Source organism: Suncus etruscus, chromosome 15, assembly GCF_024139225.1.
Source record: "Suncus etruscus isolate mSunEtr1 chromosome 15, mSunEtr1.pri.cur, whole genome shotgun sequence".
In the NCBI taxonomy this organism is placed as follows: Eukaryota; Metazoa; Chordata; class Mammalia; order Eulipotyphla; family Soricidae; genus Suncus; species Suncus etruscus.
Genome location: NC_064862.1, coordinates 76,126,972 through 76,148,908, shown reverse-complemented (window position 1 = coordinate 76,148,908; position 21,937 = coordinate 76,126,972). Strand labels below are relative to the sequence as shown.

The window sequence follows — 21,937 nt, the reverse complement described above, 5'->3', positions numbered from 1 at the left end:
GTTATTCCTGGCTCTGCACTCAGGGATCACTCCTGGCAGTATTCAGGAGATCTATACAGGATGCTGGGAATACAACCCAGATTGGCTGTGTGCAAGGCAAACACCCTACCCACTGTACTATTGCTCTGTCTTCCTAAACTCCTCTTGCTGGGTACCAAGGACCCAGGGACTGGGGGACTATCTAGACTGCTGGTCTAGACAGAGAAGGTGCCACAGACAGGCAGGTACTGAGCAAGGAAGCTTCCACCCCACCTGGATACTGACCTGTCCAGGGCTGATTCCCACAGCCCCACCCTGCAAAATTGTTGGACAGGGACCCAGTTCAGGGGCACCTCCTGCCAAAGACACAGCCTGGAACCTCGTGCAAAGACATTTACTAGGAAGTGTGTGCATGGACAGAGAGCAGGGAGGTTGAGGGGGCCTAGCTCCAAGTCCCTATTCTTGGCAGAGGAGATGTGGAGGCCCCACATTGGGATTATTTACAAGGATACTTTGGGCAGCCCATGAGAGCTGTACCTGTGGGAATCAAGCAACTGAAGGTTCTTGAATTGCCCTGGGCCTTGTTGTCTGGTCTCTTGGGCTCCCATGCTTCCTTGGCTTCTTCCCCTGAGTGTTTTCCTTAGGAAAGGTTTTGCTTTCATTTGTTTCTTGGGTCTACAGGGATTCACTTGATTGCTTGTTTTCTGTCTTGCTTCCAGGGATTCTGTTGTTTATGCTATTGGATCAGAACTTCAAAGTTCACATTGATAGTCATAATTGTCTCATGAGAAGATGTGATTAAATGTAGATTGCACAAGGCCTGAGAGATAGGACCAGGGTAGGGCTGCCATGAGTGGAGTTTGCTCCCTGGCACTGCTCAAGTTCCTTTGACTGGCTTGCAGTGTTCCCTGAGTATAAAGCCAGGAGTAAACCCGGACCCACAGACAGGTGTGGCTCTCCAACAAAAAACAACTGATACAACACGACAATTGCCTTAATTATCTTTTTTTTTTTTTACTTGGTTTTAGGGCCACACCTGCAGTTTTCAGGGCCGATTCCTGGCTCTATGCTCAGAAATTGCTTCTGGCAGGCTTGGTGGACCATACGGGTGTGGGCGGCCAGGGATTGATCCCAGATCAGTTGCGCAAGGCAAACCTCCTCCCTGCTGTACTATGGCTCCAGTCCTCATCTTTATTTCTGAATATTTATTTTGATCTGGAGCTCATAGCAGAAGTGTTTGGTGATTACTCCTGGCACTGTGCTCATTCTTGGCAGTGTTTGTGTGTGTGGCTGGGATCACTTAATTGTGTTCAAGGCAAGCACTTGACCCCTGTACTATCTCTATGACCCCATTTAAAAAAATCTGCTCTTTTGTCTTTGCATGCCAGTGCTCAGGGTATACTCCTGGCTCTGTAGCTGAGGATCCTTCCTGATGGTGCTGGGAATCATGAGGTATCAGGGATTACCCCCACTCCAGTGTTCCACGCTCCAAATATGCGCTCAATCCCTGAGATATCACTCTGGCTCAACTTCATTCAGTGCCTAGCTCAGAAAAGTTGAGTGCACCCAACCATCTCTAGAGCTCCTTCATCTGTGCACACATATGTCTGTGCCCACTCATCAGCTCTCTTCTTCTCCACCCACATACTCTGTCTGGGAATTTGACACCACTGGGTAATTCACTCAAGTGGAGCTGCACAGTATGATCCTTTGGCCACTGATTATTTCACCGAGGATCAAAAACTCGAGGTCCTTTAATGTTGCACCTGATGGTTCCTGAATTCCATTTCTTTACACACAGAACAATATTCCATGGAAGAGATTAGAGACCATTTTCATTTTTTTTGTTTTTGTTTTTGGGCCACGCCAGGTGACACTCAGGGGATTCTCCTGGCTATGTGCTCAGAAATCGCTCCTGGCAGGCTCTGGGGACCATATGGGATGCCAAGGATAGAACCCAGGTCCGTGCTGGGTTGACTGCATGTAAAGGCAAATGCTCTATCGCTGTACTATTGCTCTAGCCCCAAGAGGCCATTTTCTTATTCACATGGCATTAGGTACTGTCAGTAAACTCATAGGCTGATTGAGGGGCTCTTCTGGTTTTAAAGTTGAACAAACAGATTCATGAAACTCAGTAAGTTCAAACTCAGGAAATTTCAAAGCAAGTAGTTTATGCCTAAGTCTCTGGAGAGGTGACAGAAGATTCCTCACTAATTGGAAAGTTTTTCATCCAGCTCCCTCCTTCTCTCTGTCCTTAAATAGTCTGTTTTTATTATTTGTATCACAATGGTGCAGAGTGAAAATATTAGGGGAAGAGAGTTGGCTCTGACAGTGGAATTATCTTCCTCAGGTCTTAGATTAATCAGTTTTTTTCTACACGGGGAAGGTAATGTGAAACTGTTTGTTTTTTTTTTTTTTTTTTGGGGGGGGGGGGCCTTGGGCCACACCTGGCGGTACTCAGGGATTATCCTGGCTCTGTGCTCAGAAATTGCTCCTGGCAGGCTAAGCGGATCATATGGGATGCTGGGAATAGAACTTGTTCATCCTGGGTCAGCTGTGTGCAAGGCAAATGCCCTAGTGCTGTGCAATTGCACCAGACCCTGTTGTTTATTTTTTTTGGAAGCAGCCATTCTAATGGAAGTACTATGGTCCTGACTCTTTAATCTTTAGAGTTTTGATTTACCTTTCCCTAATATGAAACTCTTGACCAACATTTCATTAACTAGCTGACCATTTGTGTGTTTTTGAGAAAACGCCTAGTCAAATTCTTTGTCATTTTCAGCTGTGTGGGATGGGGTGGGATTTAGGCAACATTTCCAGATTTTAAAAGCTATTCTGGCTTTCTGTGTTAAAGAGTGATCCCTGGAGTCACTGTGCTGGGGGAGCCTATATGTGATGCTGGGGATCAAATTCAGGTCGGTATGTGCAAAGCAAGTACCTACCTGCTGTACTATCCCTCTGGCCCCAGGATATCTTTTTTGTTTGTTTGGTTTTTGTTTTTGGGTCACACTGGGCCAGGGATTACTCCTGGATCTGCACTTAGGACTCACTACTGGTGGTTTTGGGGAACTAACCTGGGTCAACTACTGCAAGGAAAATGCCCTCCCTGCTATACTATGGCTCCAACTCCCCAATAAAGTCTTTTTGTTAAGTTATTGAAATTCTCTGCATATCCTAGGTGTTAGCCCATTATCAGATACTGATCTATAACTTTTCTCCTGTTCCACATGCTGTTTCTCATTGTTCATTGTCCTTCGTTGAGCAAAAGTTTTAAATTTGCTGCTACTATTATCTAATTTTATTTTATTTCCTGCATTTCAACTAATACTCAAGAAATGATCACCAAATCCAATGCCATGAAACTTTGTTTCTATATTCACTCTTAGAAGAGTTTTATAGTTTTAGGTCTTTGTTCAAATTCCTTTTTTTTTGTTTGTTTGTTTGTTTTTGGGTCACACCCGGCGTCGGCACTTAGGGGTTACTCCTGGCTCTGCACTCAGAAGTTACTCCTGGCAAGCTCAGGAGACCATATGAGATGCTGAGATTTGAATCATTGTCCCAAATTGGTTGCATGCAAGGCAAATGCCCTACCGCTGCACTATCTCTCCGGCCCAATTTTCAATGAATTGTTCTATAAGGGTCCAAATTTATTCTTTTGTCTGATTCCAAGCATAGTAGGTTGAAAAGATTATTATTTTGTTTTTGTTTTATTATGTTTTTGTTTGTCATACCCTGCACGCTCAGGAATTACTCCTGGTGGTATTTGGGGATCATCTGGGTGCCAGGGCTTGAACTCAGGTTGTCCGTGTGTAAGGCAAAACACACTCCCTATTGTACTATCTCTGGCACTGAAAAGATTATTATTTTACCATTCACCGAGTGGAAATCATTTAGCTACACATATAAAGATTTACACTTCTGTTCTATTGATCTGTCTGAGTTCCACACTGTTTTGATGACTGTAGTTTTGTAGTTGGTTCTGTAATTAGGATGTTATTTTCTTCAAGATTGCCTCAGCCATTCAGGGTCCTTGGACAGTCCATATAAATTTTAGGGTTAGATATTTATTAATTCTAAAATAAAAGCCATTTGGAATTTCAGGAAATTTCATTAAAGCTATAGATTGTTTTATATAGTACTAACATCCTAAAAGATTGTCTTTCATGGCTGGAGAGATAGCAATGGGGCCAGTGCCTGGCTTGCTTGTGGCCAATAAGTGACTAAGCCCTGGCATATCATATGGTCACCCAGGCACCTACAGGAATGATCCCTGAGCATTGCCATGTGAGGCCCCCCCCCCCCCGAAAATAAATTGTTGTCCAAATTATGAACATGGAGAGTCTTTCCATTTATTTGTATCTTTAATTTATTTAAACAACATTTAATAGTTTTCAATGTATGTTTTGCCTCCATGGTTAAATTTATTCTGAAGGATTTTATTAATTTTGATTTTATATTTTGTATTGCAAATACAATTATTTTCAATTCCTTTTTTACAACAGTAAAATTTTTTTCTAGTTCCTTGAGGAATAGATGGCTCATTTGATATATCTGTTCTTTTTCTTTATTTCTTTTTTAAAATTTTATTGTGGTCAAAATGAATTACAAATTTTTCACAGTAATATTTAAGGCACAGAGTGACAACGAATGAGGGGCATTCTCACAACCAGTGTTGTCCTCCCTCCATCCCTGTTCCCAGCATGCATCCCACATCTCCCTCCTTTACCCCCGATAATGCGAGTGCAACTGTTCTCCACTTGTATAGCTTGTTGTAGATTGGATATGGATTTTGTTGTTGTCGACTTTGGATTTGGTATTCAAGTCTGATCATTGTTTATTTCCACCAAAGGAACATTACCCCACCTCAAATTATGAGGCTGGTCAAGGTGATTCCAGTAATGTGGTTCTATTGGAAATATAAGAAAAGATATGGGAGAAGAAAAAACAAAGAAAAACAAAACAAAACAAACAAACAAAAAACACCGGGCAAACAAAAAAGAGAAAAACTAGGAGGAGTCTGTCTAGGTGTTATAAATATCAATTTAGAAGAAGGAAAAAAAGAAGAAAAAGGTAGCAAAACAAAACAAAAACAATAAGGGAGTAACAAAAGTACAAAAAGAATAAAAAAATAATAAACCAAAAACCAAAACCATCAGCTATGAAAAACAAAAAACAAAACAAAAAAAACAGACCAGCAACTTCTTAAAAAAAGGGTTGTGTTTCTCCTCCTCCTCCTCCTCCCCCTCTTCCTCCTCCCCCTCCTCCTCCTCCCCCTCCTCCTCCTCCCCCTCCTCCTCCTCCCCCTCCTCCCTCTCTTCCTCCTCCTTCTCCCCCTCCTCCCCCTCCTTCTCCTTCTTCCTCCTCCTCCTCCTCCCCCTCCTCCTTCTTATCCTCCCTCTTCTTCCTCCTCCTCCTCCCCCTCCTCCCCTCCTCCTTCTTCTTCCTCCTCCTCCCCACCCCCTCCTCCTCCTTCTTCTTCCTCCTCCTCTTCCTCCTCCCCCTCTTCTTCCTCCTCCCCTCCCCCTCCTCCTCCTTCTTCTTCCTCCTCCTCTTCCTCCTCCCCCCTTTTCTTCCTCCTCCTCCTCCTCCTTCTTCTTCTTCCTCCTCCTCTTCCTCCTCCCCCCTCTTCCTCCTCCTCCTCCTCCTCCTCCTCCTTCTTCTACCATTTTTGCATAGGCACGGTAAATATTGGGGAAATTAGAACAGGAATTCCCTTGGCCCAAGAGATACAGGATTTCTCTGCCCTTGAAGCATACTGCATGGGAACAACTACAGGCTCCAGATTCACCCATTTACACAGCCAAAGGTCTTTTTATGGTGCCAGGAAACTTTCCACTCAGATGTGGGTGATGACATCTCACCTCTGTAGCTGGAGATCTTGTTATTTGCATTGGTCATAGGGTGAAGGCTAGGAGAGAGTTTTTCTTTATAGTTTTAGAAGTTCTTTTCTATCACTGTTGTTGTAATCAGTCTTCTGTAATTAGTGGCCTTGGTTTTTGTTCAGATCCTAGGACAGAGTCTTTCAACATGGTTCTAGAAGTTCTGCTCAGTCAAAGTTGTCAAAGTCAGACCTCTGAAATTAGAAATCTTGTTTTTTTTTTAAATAATTTTTATTTTGACCAAAATGGATTATAAATCTTCCACAGTAATATTTTAGGTACATAGTGACATTGAATCAGAGGCATTTCCACCACCAATGTAGTCCTGTTCCCCTGTTCCCAGCTTTCATCCCATATCTCCCTCTTTTGCCCTCCGGACTGTGAGTATAAGTGGTCCCTTCTGTGTCTAGCTAGTAGATGGCGTATTGATTCTGTTGTCATTGGCTTTGGATTTAGTGTTTAAGTCTGATCATTTTTTATTTCTACTCAATGTTCATACTACTGTTTGGTCTTGGTACCCTTCATTATTTCCCCCTCAATTTGTAAGGCAGAACAAGATGTTGGTTTTTTGTATGAATCCTAGGCCGAGGCCTAGGCTAGGAACTTCCTTATTGGTCCCTTGATAGGTTTTGTCTAGACCATGTTCGTCAAAGTCAGTCTTCTGTAGATAGTGATTTTGGTTTTTGCTTTGGGCAAAGATGACACGTCTCCTGATTGCATCATACATTAGGTGATGAGATAGGGCAGCCCTCTCTTAGCTTATGTTGTTGCTATTTCCTCATGTCAGGATGCCATGTTAAAACTGGTGTAAGTTGATGCCAGGATGGCATTCAGAGTATCCCCAGGAGGAGTTTGGTTCCTGGTGCTGTTGCTGGAACCTGTGTCGTTGGTTCCATTTCTGGGATCTGGGGTTCTGGGTTGGATGGTCGCTGTCCAATCACATAGAGTCTAAGTTGGGTCCACATGACACATGTTCAGGGTGGGAGGCAACCCTATATTATAAAAATATGGATTCTTATCCCTAGAAGATAAGAACTTGTTTCTGTGCATAACATTTCCCTTTATTTAGAGTATCCATACAAAAGGGTATGGTGACATACTATATTGCTGGTGGATTTGGAGGTAAGAATGATAGTCAGCACAATCTTTGTGCCCTGGTTTTGACTTGAGCTTTTATCCCAGGCAAGACTTTTCTTGTAGGTTTTTGTACCAAGCAGAACCAAAACAGATGAGGTTGGAGAGAGAAAGAGAGGAAAAAATTATATCTACCTATTTATCTAATAGAAGAAATAAATAAAAATACATTTAAAGAAGGCATTAAAGGAAAAATGCTGTTTATGAGGCTAACTTACTTTTGGGAATAAACAAACTAGGAGGTATTATTATAGAGGTATTAAACACACAAAGGAAATATAGGCTTCCCCATTGAGTCTTTTGAAATATTCTTGTTGGGGTTGGAATCCAGGGTATTTTTTCATCATACATAGTGTCTTATTGGGTTTGAGAAATTATTTGTAGCCATGAGGGAAGTATCCTTGGGCAGGTGTGTTGGTTGTAATTTCTTGCCAAGGCATGTGATGTGGGACTGGGAGGGTATCCTTTTGGTTTGGGAGCTTGGTGGTGGTTTATTGGAGCAGGAAGTTGGTCTTGGTACCCAATGGGTTAATAACTGAGGGTAAATAGGGTTAAATAAGGAAGAATAATGGATCAGGATTGAGGGGTGAGAGGACAAAAGGATTTCTGAAGGGGGGAAGAGGAATAATATATAAGAGGGGCTATGTACATTTTAGGCATGGCTTGTTTACATTTTAGGTTTGGCAATCAGTGAGGAGTCCACTGTCTACAAACTCATGCCCATATAAAGACAGACATTAGTGTTCTATTCTTAGGTTGTTGTTGGAGGCCTGACCCTCATAGGCTGGGTCTGAGCTCTTAAGATAGGATTGAGTTAAAAAAAAAGATAAATAATTGATTAAGATATGTCTTAGGAGAGAAAGGAGGGGGAAAACAAAAGATAAGAGAGAAGAGAAAAGAAGAATAAGTAAATACAGTGAAATTAAGTTAAAGAGGATTTGGCTAGAGTGTCGGTATTGGAGGGTTTTCCCCTTTCAAGGCTCTTCATCACTGACGGGATGGTCTTTGCTAAATAAAGGTTTCAGGATTATATAGTGGCTGGAGTTTTTTAGGCTAAGCATGTTTTTTGCATCTAGAGTACTAAGCAATGTGGCGGTGAGGACTATAGGACGTAGTTACCCTATGTAGTATCTTAAGTATAGAGCAACTGACAGCGAGAGCTTTTTTTTTTCCTAACATAGATTGAATTGATGAAGAAGAATAAAGAAGAGAGGGAAAAAGAAGTAGAGGGAAGAAGAGAGAAAGAGAGAAAAATGAAAAGAGAGAGAGAGAAAAAAAGGAAGTAGAGATTTGCCACGTGTTCGATGAGTGGGACCTGTAGCATAAGTCTGTGGTGCGCCATTGACTGTTTCAGTGGTTTGAATGATCATATGCTTTGGGTCCTCCCCTAAAGGTCCCAGGCCAAGGTCCAGCGCTTCCTGGTCTGGCGGGGGGTGGGGGGGAGAGGGGGCTCAAACCTGTTCAAAAGGTCCCAGCTGGGAACAGGGATGGAGGGAAGACAACATTAGTTGTGGGAATGCCCCTGATTCAATGTCACTATGTACCTAAAATATTACTGTGAAAGATTTGTGAACCACTTTGGTCAAAATAAATTATTAGGGCCCGGAGAGATAGCACAGCGGTGTTTGCCTTGCAAGCAGCCGATCCAGGACCAAAGGTGGTTGGTTCGAATCCCGGTGTCCCATATGGTCCCCCGCGCCTGCCAGGAGCTATTTCTGAGCAGACAGCCAGGAGTCACCCCTGAGCAACGCCGGGTGTGGCCCCCCCCCCCAAAAAAAAAAAACAAAAAAAAATAAATTATTAAAATAAAAAGTAAGGTACCAGCTCTTTCTTTCTTTCTTTCTTTCTTTCTTTCTTTCTTTCTTTCTTTCTTTCTTTCTTTCTTTCTTTCTTTCTTTCTTTCTTTCTTTCTTTCTTTCTTTCTTTCTTTCTTTCTTTCTTTCTTTCTTTCTTTCTTTCTTTCTTTCTTTCTTTCTTTCTTTCTTTCTTTCTTTCTCTCTCTCTCTCCCTTCCTTCCTTCCTTCCTCCTTCTTCCTTCCTTCCTTCCTTCCTTCCTTCCTTCCTTCCTTCCTTTCTTTCTTTCTTTCTTTCTTTCTTTCTTTCTTTCTTTCTTCTTCCTCCTTCCTTCCTTCCTTCCTTTCTTTCTTTCTTTCTTTCTTTCTTTCTTTCTTTCTTTCTTTCTTTCTTTCTTTCTTTCTTTCTTTCTTTCTCTTCCTTCCTTCCTTCTTTCTTTCTTCTTTCTTTCTTTTTCTTTCTTTCTCTCTCTTTCTTTCTTTCTTTCTTTCTTTCGTTCTTTCTTTCTTTCTCTTTCTTTCTTTCTTTTCTTTCTTTCTTTCTTTCTTTCTTCTCTTTCTTTCTTTCTTTCTTTCTTTCTTTCTCTTCTTTCCCTCCCTCCCTCCCCACCTCCCTCCCTCCCTCTCTCCTTCCTTCCTTCTTCCTTCCTTCCTTCCTTCCTTCTTCCTTCCTTCCTTCCTTCCTTCCTTCCTTCCTTCCTTCCTTCCTTCCTTCCTTCTTCCTCCTTCCTTCCTTCCTTCCTCCTTCCTTCCTTCTTCCTTCCTTCCTTCCTTCCTTCCTTCCTTCCTTCCTTCCTTCCTTCCTTCCTTCCTTCCTTCCTTCCTTCCTTCCTTCCTTCCTTCCTTCCTTCCTTCCTTCCTTTTCTTTCTCTCTTTTTAAAGGCTATACCCAGCCATGCTCAGAGCTCACTCTGTTCTGGGGGATCGTTTCTGGTCGGACTCAGGGGACCATATACAGTACTTGGGATCAACTCCAGTTTGGCCATGTGCAGAGCAAGTGCCCTATTCACTGTCCTCTCTCTGGCCTTCAAAAAAGTTTTTCATATTTGTGCACTTCTACTTAAGAATGACTTACTGTTTGGGGGCTGGAGCAATAGCACAGTGGATAGGGCATTTGCCTAGCACAGGGCCAATCTGTGATCATTCCCTGGCATTCCATATGGTACCCCAAGTCTGCCAGGAGTGATTTCTGAGTGCAGAACCAGGAGTAACCTCTGAGTGCTGCCTGGTGTGGCCCCCAAAACAAACAAACAAAAATGACTTATTTGGGTTACTTTTCAGTTTCTATACTGAGGGAAAAAAAATTTTTTTTTTTGCCATAGCTAGTCTAAGAAAACTAAGCCAATTCCTACCTCTTTGCAGAGAAGTATTGGAAAATTTCTCATTGTCATTGATAAAAAGACTTGACCAGTGTTTCTTCTTTTGTTTATAGCGACAAATTTGAACCCAGAACTTCATATATATGAAGCATGTGAGCCACTTTCCCTGATCACTGTCCCTGCCTGCAGCTTAAAATTTTATTGTTTGAAGATCTTCAGCTAGTGTAATAGGCATAAATCTAGTATGCTTTAGTCATCTACTCTAAAATATTTCTGTGGTAAATATAATTTCTGGATATGTAAGTTGATGCCATCTTTACTTTACTTTACTTTACTTTAAAGCTTATATACCCTTAGACATGGGAAGTCTCAAAAAACCATTGGCATCTGGCAACAGTGACTGGAGTTATCTCTAAGAACATGTCCCTGGAGTGAGCTGCCTGAATTAGTCAGGCAATTGTAAAACCTAAACATTTTAAATTTGGATTTATTGTTTAATATTGAACAATGTCAACTTGAGTTCACTGTTTAATATTCAACAATGTCAAGTTGAGTTCATTGTTTAATATTCAACAATGTCAAGTTGAGTTCGTTGTTTAATATTCAATAATGTGAAACTGAGTTCGTTGTTTAATATTCAGCAATGTCAAATTGAGTTCATTGCTTAATATTCAACAAGGTTTGTACCAGCAAGGCAGCGTCACAGGAAAACATCAAATATGTTTCATCACTGGCGATTCATTGGAGATGTGACAGACTCCACTGCTTACTGATGTCAGCCAACACCCATACCTTTATCTTCTTTTATTTAACACCCAGTGATGCTCAGGGGTTACTCCTGGCTATGCAATCAGAAATAGCTCCTGGCTTGGGACGCCAAGGGGATCGAACTACAGTCCGTCCTAGGTCAGCCACGTGCAAGACAAACACCTTACAACTGTGCCACCACTCTGGCTTCAATCTTCTTTTATTTTTATTAATTAATTAATTAATTTAAACTTTCTGTTTACAAAGTTGTTCATGATTGAGTTTCAGTTATGTAATGTTCAACACCCTTCACCAGAGCACATTTCCCACCACCAATATCCTCCCCACCTTCTCTCTCCCCCCACCTCTGATTTTTGGGCCACACCCAGCAGCGCTCAGTGGTTACTCCTGGCAGGCTTGGATGCTGCTGGGGATTGAACTCAGGTTGACCATTGTGTAAGGCAAAATATCCTATCTGCTGTGCTATCACTTCTTCCTTCCCTTCTTTCTTTCTTCCTTTTTTTTTTTTTTTTTTGGTTTTTGGTTTTTGGTTTTGGGGCCATACCTGGTGACACTCAGGGGTTACTCCTGGCTGTGTGCTCAGAAGTCACTCCTGGCTTGAGGGACTATATGGGACACCGGGATTTGAACTACCTTCCAACCTGGATTGGCTGCATGCAAGGCAAATGCCCTACTGCTGTGCTATCGCTCCGGGGCTCTTTTTCTTTTTTCTTTCTTTTCTTTTTCCTTTTTCTTTTCTTCCATAGAGGCTTTTTTATGGACTCAGGAATTACATCCCTAGAAAAAGAATCCCAGGATTTTCCCTCCTGTGTGTTTTTGTCTTGCTTCTTCATGGTCCATGATGCCAGCTGAGGTTGTCAGTACAATGAAACCAAACTGACGGGATGGGAGTAGATTGTTCTGCCACTTCTCTAGATTTGCTGCACATCAAATCCAGGGCTGATCACACCATACTTATTCAACCTGCCTGTTAGGTTCACGACAATTTTCCCGGCTCTGTGATCATCGATGATTTCAAATTCACCAATGTAAACGTACTTCATCATCACCGTCAGGAACCTCACGATGATCTTGGAGCACGGCCTGATGAGCACCAGGCGCTTGCCTTGCTTCTCGGCATTGTTGATGCTCTTTGAGGGCATCAGCCAGCACGTTCATGCGCACCATGGTGGCGGCACGGAAAGATGGCGGAAAGAGGTTCTTTTCTCTCTCTTTTCTTTTCCTTCTTTCTTTCTTTCATTCTTTCTTTCTCTTTCTTCTTTCTTTCCTCTTTCTTTCTTTCTTTTTCGTTCTTTCTTTTCCTTTCTTTCTCGGTCTTCTCTCTTTCTTCCTTTCTTCTTCCTTCCTTCCTTTCCTTCCTTCCTTCCTTCCTTCCCCTTCCTTTCCTTCCTTCCTTCCTTCCTTCCTTTCCTTCCTTTCCTTCCTTCCTTCCTTCCTTCCTTCCTTCCTTCCTTCCTTCCTTCCTTCCTTCCTTCCTCCTTCCTTCCTTCCTTCCTCCCTCCCTCCCTCCCTCCCTCCCTCCCTCCCTCCCTCCCTCCCTCCCTCCCCTCCTTCCTCCCTCCCTCCCTCCCTCCTTCCTCCTTCCTTCCTTCCTTCCTTCTTCCTTCCTTCCTTCCTTCCTTCCTTCCTTCCTTCCTTTTTATCCTTCCTTCCTTCCTTCCTTCCTCTTCCTTCCTTCCTTCCTCTTCCTTCCTTCCTTCCTTCCTTCCTTCCTTCCTTCCTTCCTTCCTTCCTTCCTTCCTTCCTTCCTTCCTTCCTTCCTTCCTTCCTTCCTTCCTTCCTTCCTTCCTTTCCTTTTCCACACATGCCCAGGGCTTTCTCCTATCTCTATGATCAGGGATCATTCCTAGTGGCACTTGGGGAACTATATGCAGTGCTGGAGATCAAATTTGGCCAGGTACATGCAAGGTAAATTCACTATCCTCTAGCTCCTGGCTGATCAAATATATTTTCTAAATTTAAGCTACCATGAATAGAATGAATTTATTTTTAATTTTCTGGATGGATTTGTGGATTTTTCCCCTCTTGATTATTCTACTGAACATTCTCCAGGTGGTGCTGGGAGGGAGCAAGTCAGAGTGTGCCTTCCTCTCCCTTCTTGGAGACTCCCCTGCCCCATGCATCCCTCACTGGGCTGCCAGCAGAGCTGCTCACCACATTGTGAACCTCCTGTGGTCGTACCTTTTGCGCTCTTCTGCAATGAGCTGGCACTTTTGGAGACCAAGTGGATTTTCTCTCCTTGCGGCTTTAGCTCTCATTTAGCAGCTGCCAACCAGAAGTGAGTGTATTTGTGGTCTCTTCCTTGTCTCTGCAGGGTTGGGCTATGCTCCTTGGGCTGACTTGCAGCCTCCACAGCTGATCATCTTACAGTCATTTATGAAAACAAATTTCAGTTCCTGAACAAGGTCACTAGGCCTGGAACCTGGACAAGCTCCAATCAAACAGCTATCAGGAACTGGAACAAGAACACAGTGAATAGGGTACTTGCCTTTCATGCAGCCTACCCAGGTTTGATCCCTGGCAGGTTCCTCAGAGCCCCACCAGGAGGGACCCCTTTATGCAGGGCCAGAAGTAAGCTTTGTGCAGCTGGGTATGGTCCCCAAACTAACCAACTAACCAAACCAAACAAATAACCTGTCGCCAGAGTGACTAGAACATGAGACCTATATCCAGCCAGGGAGATAAGAGGAAATTCAGGTGCTTCCAGGAGACCATGTCCTTCATGATAAGGGCAAATCAAGAATTTCTGCATCCAGCCTTCCTGCCCTGGTTTTCATTTTCATGTGAAGATGTGGGAGCTGGGGCTGGAGCGATAGCACAGTTGTAGGGCATTTGCCTTGCATTCAGCAGACCTGGATGAACCTGGGTTCGAATGCCAGTATTCTATATGGTCCCCTGAGCCTGGCAGGAGCGATTTTTGAGCACAGAGCCAGGAGTAACTCCTGAGAGCCATCCCCCAAAAAAAGTTGTGGGAGCTCCAGGAGTGACCAGGATTGGGGTATTGATCCTACCAGGAGTTCCTTTTCTTACAGGACATCAGTGGAACTGGTGAATTTGTCTGACCCTTCTTCTCATACCTTTGCCCAGGCTGTGCTACTTCAGAGAACCAGCAAGACTGTCCCCGAGGAAAACAAATAGTCTCCTGAGGGGCCATGGGCAAGGTCAAGGAACTGAGGGTTCCTTGGCTTAATAGGAGAAAACAGTGAGGAGTGCTAGAGAGTTAACACAGGGAAAGGAGCTGACCTTGTACACTTTAGACCCACTTCAATTCCTAGAACTCCATATGTCCCTTGAACCTTCCAGGGGTGATCTCTGAGCACATTGTCAGAAGTAAGTCTAAAGTCACTCCAGGAATACCGCTCCCCACAAAAAACTATTCCAAAATGTGCTATGGAAAGGAAGTGAACATACTGGTGAAGGGTGTAAAATATTATACCATTTTCAGTGCTGTAAATCATGAAGTCTGAAATAAAATTAAAAAGTGAGCAAGGGGCACTGGGATGATAGCACAGTGGAGAGGGAATTTGCTTTGCATGTGGCTGACCTGGGTTCGATCCCTGGCATCCCACATACTCCATTGAGCCTGTCAGGAGTAACTTCTGAGCTCAGATCCAGGAGTAACCCCTGAGTAGCCACCAGATGTGGCCCCAAAACAACAAACCCCCCACCAATAACAAAATCAACAACCATAAAACCCATCAATAACAACAACAACAACAAAAAACACCAAAAAACCCACCAATAACAAAAACAACAACAAAGTGAGCAAAGAAGGCCTTGGGGTGGGTGTTTATGCTACCTCAGAGAGCCTCTGCCCCCAAGAATATGGGTCCTGAGCAATTGCTCTGATGTCCAATCCTAAGCTCAGGCTTGAAGGGCAGAGCTTTTCACATCCTTTGTGAAATGTGCTGATGAGAAGTTTCCCTAAGGGTGCTGGTGGGGGTCGGTTCAACATAGAGACACATGGATGGGGCCTTTGGGGTGCACAGGCATGTGTAGCTCTTGCCATTCCTGAGGGTATGGGGGGCAGGCAGGGAAGAGTTTTCCATGGAAACAGGTGCGCAGAATATTTCAGAACAGACTGTTCTGGAACATTCCATACTCCTCAGGAACTGGTATGGGAATGGGGCAGGAGCTCTCTCTGCTGCCATTTCTGGTTTCTCTGGGGTTTGTCTTTTCTCTGCTCATCTGGGAAAAAAAAAGGACGGAACAAATTCTGCTGGGGAGAGGTCCCACTGCCAAAAACAGAGGTGTGGAAACTGGAAGATACTTTCTGGATTCATTCAGCTGGATTCACAGCTGCCAACTGAGGCCCAAGAAAGGCAGGAAGAGAAGTATTCAAACCTTCCTGACCTCATGAGCCCCCTAGAGTGGATGTTTGAAAGAGTTGCAGAAAAATCGAGAAGGCCCAGTGCCATAGGCTGGCTCAGGGGAGGCCGTGGCTCCTCTGCCTCACTGACAGAAACACTAGCTCATGTGTCTTCCTGCTGGGACAGAGGTACAACAATCTGCTTCTTTTATTATTATTATTATTATTATTATTATTATTATTATTATTATTATTATTAATATTTTGGTTTTTGGGTTTTACATGCCAAAACACCCAATTTACACACCTGGTCACATCAAGGCTTACTCCTGGCTCTGCATTCAGGAATCACTCCTAGCAGTGCTTGGAGGAACCATAAATGGTGCCAGGATTGAACCTGGGTTGGCCACATGCAAGCAACTGCCCTATCTGCTGCTGTGCTGGCTCCTCTTTATTATTATTGCTATTGCTATGATTATGTCATTATTATTGTTCTTGACACACCTGGTAGTGCTCAGGAGACTCTCTGATTCTCTACTTAGCAATGATCCTTAACATTACTTGAGTGATTGATCATGTCATATTAGGGGACCATATTGGGTGCCAGTGATTGAACTGGCTTGGCAACATGTAAAGCATAGCCCTGACTATGCTTCTCTGGTTCACTGGTTGAATCTCTTAGTGGCTTACACTGAGCAAACATTCTGGGGGCCTCAGGCTGGGCTGGATTCTTTTGGGATTATTTGCACCTATTTCATAGATGATGTGATTAAATTGTTGAAAGGATTCACTCACAGTGATCTGCAGTCAAACACATTCTGTGAACTTTCGTGATAGAAGCAGCATGGACATCCCTAGGGTCTTCCATGGAGAGTACAGGCCTAAGCCAGGTGCCTGTCATGATCTTTCCTTCTCTCCTCCTCTGTCTAGAACAGGGGTCCTCAAACTATGGCCTGTGGGCCACATATGGACTGCCGAGGACATTTATATGGCCTGGTGGCCTATCTGGCCTGTTTTTGCCTCCACTACCTGACCTGTTTAGCAGCCCACTCACACCAGCCTGCAGTGCTCATGTGTCAGTTATGCACCACACTTTCCAATTCTCCTCCTTCTCTCTGTCTCTTGACTCTTCTCCTCAGTCTTGGGGAAGGGTTCTCAAACTACAGGTCTGCCAAAGCAGGTCTATAGTTCTCATTGAAATACTGGTAAGTTTTGGAATAAAGACAGACCCTCAGATCAGTGGAATAGGCTTGAGTACTCAGAGAATGTTCCCCAGACATATGACCACCTAGTTTTTGATAAAGGAGCAAGAAATTAAAAATGGAGCAAGGAAAGCCTCTTCCACAAGTGGTGTTGGTACAACTGGTTAGCCATTTTCAAAAAAGCGAACTCAGACCCCCAGCTAACACCATGTACAAAGGTAAAATCCAAATGGATTAAAGGCCTTGAAACTATAAGGCATATAGAACAACATGTAGGTAAAACACTCCATGACATTGAGACTAAAGGCATCTTTAAGGAGGAAACAGCACTCTCCAAACAAGTGGAAGCAGAGATAAACATATGGGACTATATTAAACTGAGAAGCTTTTGCACCTCAAAGAAAATAGTGCCCAGAATACAAGAGTCTCACACGGAGTGGGAGAAATTATTCACCCAATACCCATCAGATAAAGGACCAATATCCAAAATATACAAGGTATTGACAGAACTATACAAGAAAAAACATCTAACCCCATCAAAAAATGGGGAGAAGAAATGAACAGACACTTTGTAAAAGAAGAAATGCAAATGGCCAAAAGGCACATGAAAAGATATTCAACATCACTAATCGTCAGGGAGATGCAAATCAAAACTACTATGAGGTACTACCTCACGCCACTGAGATTGACACACATCACAAAGAAGGAAAACAAGCAGTGCTGGTGGGGATGTGGAGAGAAAGGAACTCTTTTTCATCGCTGGTGGGAATGCCATCTAGTCCAACCTTTATGGAAAGCAATATGAAGATTCCTCCAAAAACTGGAAATTGAGCTCCCATATGATCCAGCTATACTACTCCTAGGAATATACCCGAGGAACACAAAAATACAATACAAAAGTCCCTTCCTCACACCTATATTCATTGCAGCACTATTTACAATAGCCAAACTCTGGAAACAATCAAGATGCCCTTCAACAGATGAGTGGCTAAAGAAACTGTGGTACATATACACAATGGAATACTATGCAGCCGTCAGGAGAGATGAAGTCATGAAATTTTTCTATACATGGATGTACATAAATCTATTATGCTGAGTGAAATAAGTCAGAAGGAGAGAGAAAGACGCAGAATAGTTTCACTCATCTATGGGTTTTAAGAAAAATGAAAGACATTTTTAGCAGTATCTCAGAGACAAGAGAGATCAGGGCTAGTAGGTGCAGCTCATGACATGAAGCTCACCACATAGTGATGAGTGCAGTTAGAGAAATAACTACACTGAGAACTATCATAACAATGTGAATGAATGAGGGAAGTAGAAAGCCTGTCTCGAGTACAGGTGTGGGTGAGGTGGGAGGAGGGAGATCTGGGAAATAGGTGGTGGGAATCTTGCACTGGTGAAGAGAGGTGTTCTTTACATGACTGTAATCCTACAACTACAATCATTTTTGTAATCACGGTGTTTAAATAAAGATAATTTAACAATAAAAAAAGAAATACTGGTAAGTTTGTTGATTTAACTTTACTTGTAACAAACAAAAAAACAAAAAAAAAACTTTAATGTTCTTTATTTTAAATATTGTATTTGTTCCTTTTATCTTTTTTTAACTTAAAAATAGGAATTTTTTCATAGTTCTTTTTTTAACCTGGCCCTCTAAAAGTTTGAAGACCCCTGTTCTAGAATGTTCTCACATCATCACCCAATGTGGTTACCCAAAGCCATGTCCTAAAGCTTGAGTATTTCACCCCTATGATGGCTAGAAAAGAGAATTGGGTATGGATAAAAAATAACAATGACAAGGATGCAAAGAAATTGGGGCCTGGTCACTGGATGGGGGAACATGCATAGTCATCTGGTCGGTCATCTAAAGCTTGGTACTGAGGCTAGGTGACCCTGCGCTCACTCAGACCAGCTCAGAGCCAAGAGTCTCAGACACCTGTCCTGATGTTGGCAACAGATGCTCCAACATTTGAAGAAAACCCCCCAACAGCTACAGCATGGCCTGTCTACAGACTGTCCTAGTCAACAGGAGTGATTTACACTGTGGTACTGGGGGAGCACACATATATTTTGCCTCAATAAAGCAAGTCTGGGACCATGGACAACACGGCTCTGTTCCTAAGGAGCCTCTGGGATGAATAAATCTGGGCCCCAAGAGATAGAACAAGCAGGCATTTGCCTGCGTGTGGATTGAGGGCAGGCTCAAGTCTAGTTGGAATCCCAGCACCAAATATGGTTCTCTGAGTCCTGAGCACAGAGCCAGTAATAGCTTCTGAATCCAAACAACATGGGTAAATCCATCAAGTCAAAATATGGATTTGCAGTCTCCAGGTCTGTGGGGAGAAAGTGGTACTTGCACAGGGCTTTGATTTGGGAGGGGTATAAATAGGTCTGGAGACAGCCAGAAGCTCTGCTTTCACTCCCCCACGATTGCACTAGCTTCTACTGAGTCATTTATGATGACGTGGTTATGTTTGCGTTAAGGGGATTTCACCTCAATGCATTTCTGAAGAGCTCAGACATCTTAGCAACTTGTCATAACATGCCCACTGAGCCCTGTGGCTTTTTTTTAGAAGCCTCCCTTTATTTTATAAATTAAATGTCCAAGCTGACAACCTTCTGACCCCGTAGGGCCCAAGCCTTTGCCCTAAAAGGGGAGGCATCCCGCTGGGCCTGTGAGGTGATGACGTCCTTGTTACCTGCAATACATTTTCCAAAGTTGGACTGTGCACTTTGAAAAAAGAAAAAACAAATATTGTTACAGTGGAAGCCTGGAATGTCCTCTCTCTGACCCCCCCCCCCACCAAACATTTGTCTGTCCACAGTTGTGTCAGCAGAGGGTTCCCTTTTCTGGGTATCCACCCACCCTCTAGGTGAATTCAGCTCCCCCCAAATCCCAATGCCTTGGTAGGTGTTAACTTGTAGCAAAGCGTCCCAACAGGTGATCAAAGTAGACATCCCTTGTTCCCTAGTCCTACTCACCCTTGACCTCCACAGAATGTCAGACATGGAGCATGGTGGAGATCTGACTTAGATGGATAGGCAAGGCCTGGGTCACAGGATGGCCATAGATTTCTGTTGGAGTTCAGCTGCCTTGCTGCTGGGAACATTCTAGAATCAGGGCACACACCATACTTGTCTGGTTAGGATCTTCTTGGAGTATTTTCAAGAACTGGGTTTGCTCCTGGGTGTTAGTGAGTCCCACCTTCAACTATGCATCCCAGTTTGTTTGCATTAGTTATTTATATTCCAGATATGAGTGAAACCACCAAGTAATTGTGTTTGATTTCCTGTCTGAGACTGCTCCTGGGCTTACCCATTCTGGGCCTGTTGGACTAAGTGCTGCAATGAACAAAGGTGTGTGTAGATCTTTTCAGGGGAATGTTATTGTACTTCTGGGGTAGTTGCCAAGAAATAGAATCCCTGGGTGGCCTGAGAGTTCTGCTTTTATTTTGGACCACGCCTGGTGATGCTCAGTGATTACTCCTGGTTTTGTGCTCAGAAATTACTCCTGGCAGGTTCAGAGGACCATATGGGATGCTAGGGATTGAACCTGGGTCAGTTGCATGCAAGACAAATGACCTACCCACTATGCTATCTCTCTAGTTCTGCTTCCAATCTCCCCCCACCCCCACCCCCACTGGTATAAGCAGGTATCTTGAGGTTTTTGTCTTGCTTTCCCTGACAGCAAGCCAAGTCAAGCACATTTTTATCTGGCTACAGTTGGGTCATCCGTAGGACACTTTTTCCGTGTCTGCTTATCATCTCCCCTGAGTCATTCCAATTTCACCCTTGATGTTGGGAGTGGCCAAGGGGGTTGAGCAACGATGGATTTTCCGGATGTGTGTTTCATCGACTCTGGAGGTGGGGCCAGCAAAAGGCTGCTTGCGTGAGGCTGGCAAAAGGCTGCTTGAACCAAGCTGAAGATTCTCACGATGGTTCTGAGGCATTGCCTACCCCGTGACCCTCCTCTTTACCTCATCAGTCTCACTCATCAGGTTTCACAACCCTTCTCTGTGCTCTAAAATCTCCTACCACTCCTGATTCCTCTTTTCAGCCACCTCTTTAAGCTCCACTTTCCTAGAAATTCCTGTAATTCCACGCCTGATGGCTCAGGTGTCCTCAAAAAACTCCCTGCTGCAGGCTGCACAGGTGGGATTCTGTGGTCTAACTTGTTTTGCAGTGTTTCATAGAGGGTAAAGGTGGGGTGCGGAAGTGCTTTGGGAGGCCTTGTGAAGGGAACTAGCTCACGTGACATGGCTGCCAAGGAACAGTACCTGGGGAAGCCAGACTCACACACCCCTTGCGTGCTGGGCCCCGGAACCCGCCCTGGCTCTGGCTCTACGCCCTGGCTTGCTGGAGTTTCACTGTCACACCCTGAGCTTCTGGCTCCCTGTGTAAAGTGAGAATAAAAATAACACCCACATGGCTTCATTTACGCAGTTGGGTCTGAGTTAAGAGACTTGGGGGTGGGTTGGGATGCTGGCTCAAAGGGCTGTGAGTTCTGGGGTTTGAACCCCTGTATTGGATGGTCTCTGTACACAGCATGGAGTGACCCCCAAGCATAGAGTTGGGAAACTTCTGGGCCCAGCTGGCTGTGGCCCAGAATTTGAGAGAGAAAGGGATGTCAGTAATGAGTTTTGTCACACAGACTCTCTAGGACCAAGTGACACAGTAGTAGCCACATGAAATCATTGTTCTTGTCTCTTAGTCAGAAAGTGGTTAAAAAGAAAACTCAATCAAACATATTTTATTATTGCTTAAGAAGGAGGATGAGTGGGAAGGGTGCAGATGCCCTCAGGGGAGTGAGGGGGTGATGAGTGTTGTGTTGAGATTATATTCATGAGAAATAGTATTGTAAGCCAAAAAAAAAAATCACATTTTATTTATTTATTTTTGGGGATTTTAGGGCCACACCTGACAATTCTCATGGGTTACTTACTTCTGTCCTCTATACAAGAGGAACCACTTCTGGTGGTGCTTGGGAGATTCAATGGAATGCTGGGAATCAAACCTGACTCGGCCACGTACAGTCAAACATCTCCTCCACTGGAGCTCAGCTCGATTACTAAAACACTTTAATAATTAAAAAAAGTAAAAATAACAAAACTTATACTGGAAGTAAAAGTATTATTATTTTGTTGTGGATCTGCGAAAAAATCTTCCTGACAGTGCTCGAGAGAACCCCTGGTGATTTTTGGGGAGTCATATGTATGACAAGAGTACAACTGGAGTCAGCTGGTGCAGAGGTGGATGCAATATTCCAGCAGCTGGCTATGCCCCAGACACCTTTGCATGCAGTGTGAGGAGGAAGAAGTTCTGGGAGAGGTCGTGTGGAAAGGTCACTTTCTTTAAGAGGGGCCGGCTGACTCAAACTCTGGGCAGCTGATCCCTGATGGAAGATGAGGATGCAAGTATTCATTCCTGGGAGAGGCTGGTGACATGGGGCTTAGCATCAGTGATGACAACAAGGGTGATGTCTTGTTTTCATCCAAGACCTTCTTCTTCTTTTTCTTTTCTTTTTTTTTTTTGGTTTTTGGTCATACCTGGCAGC

General features: G+C 43.7%; 1 pseudogene; it reads right to left on the bottom strand.

Annotated features, from left to right (window-relative positions):
• Positions 1-11,622: 11,622 nt before the first annotated feature.
• LOC126030499 (40S ribosomal protein S15a-like) lies at positions 11,623-12,064 on the bottom strand (annotated as a pseudogene).
• Between the last annotated feature and the right edge of the window lie 9,873 nt (positions 12,065-21,937).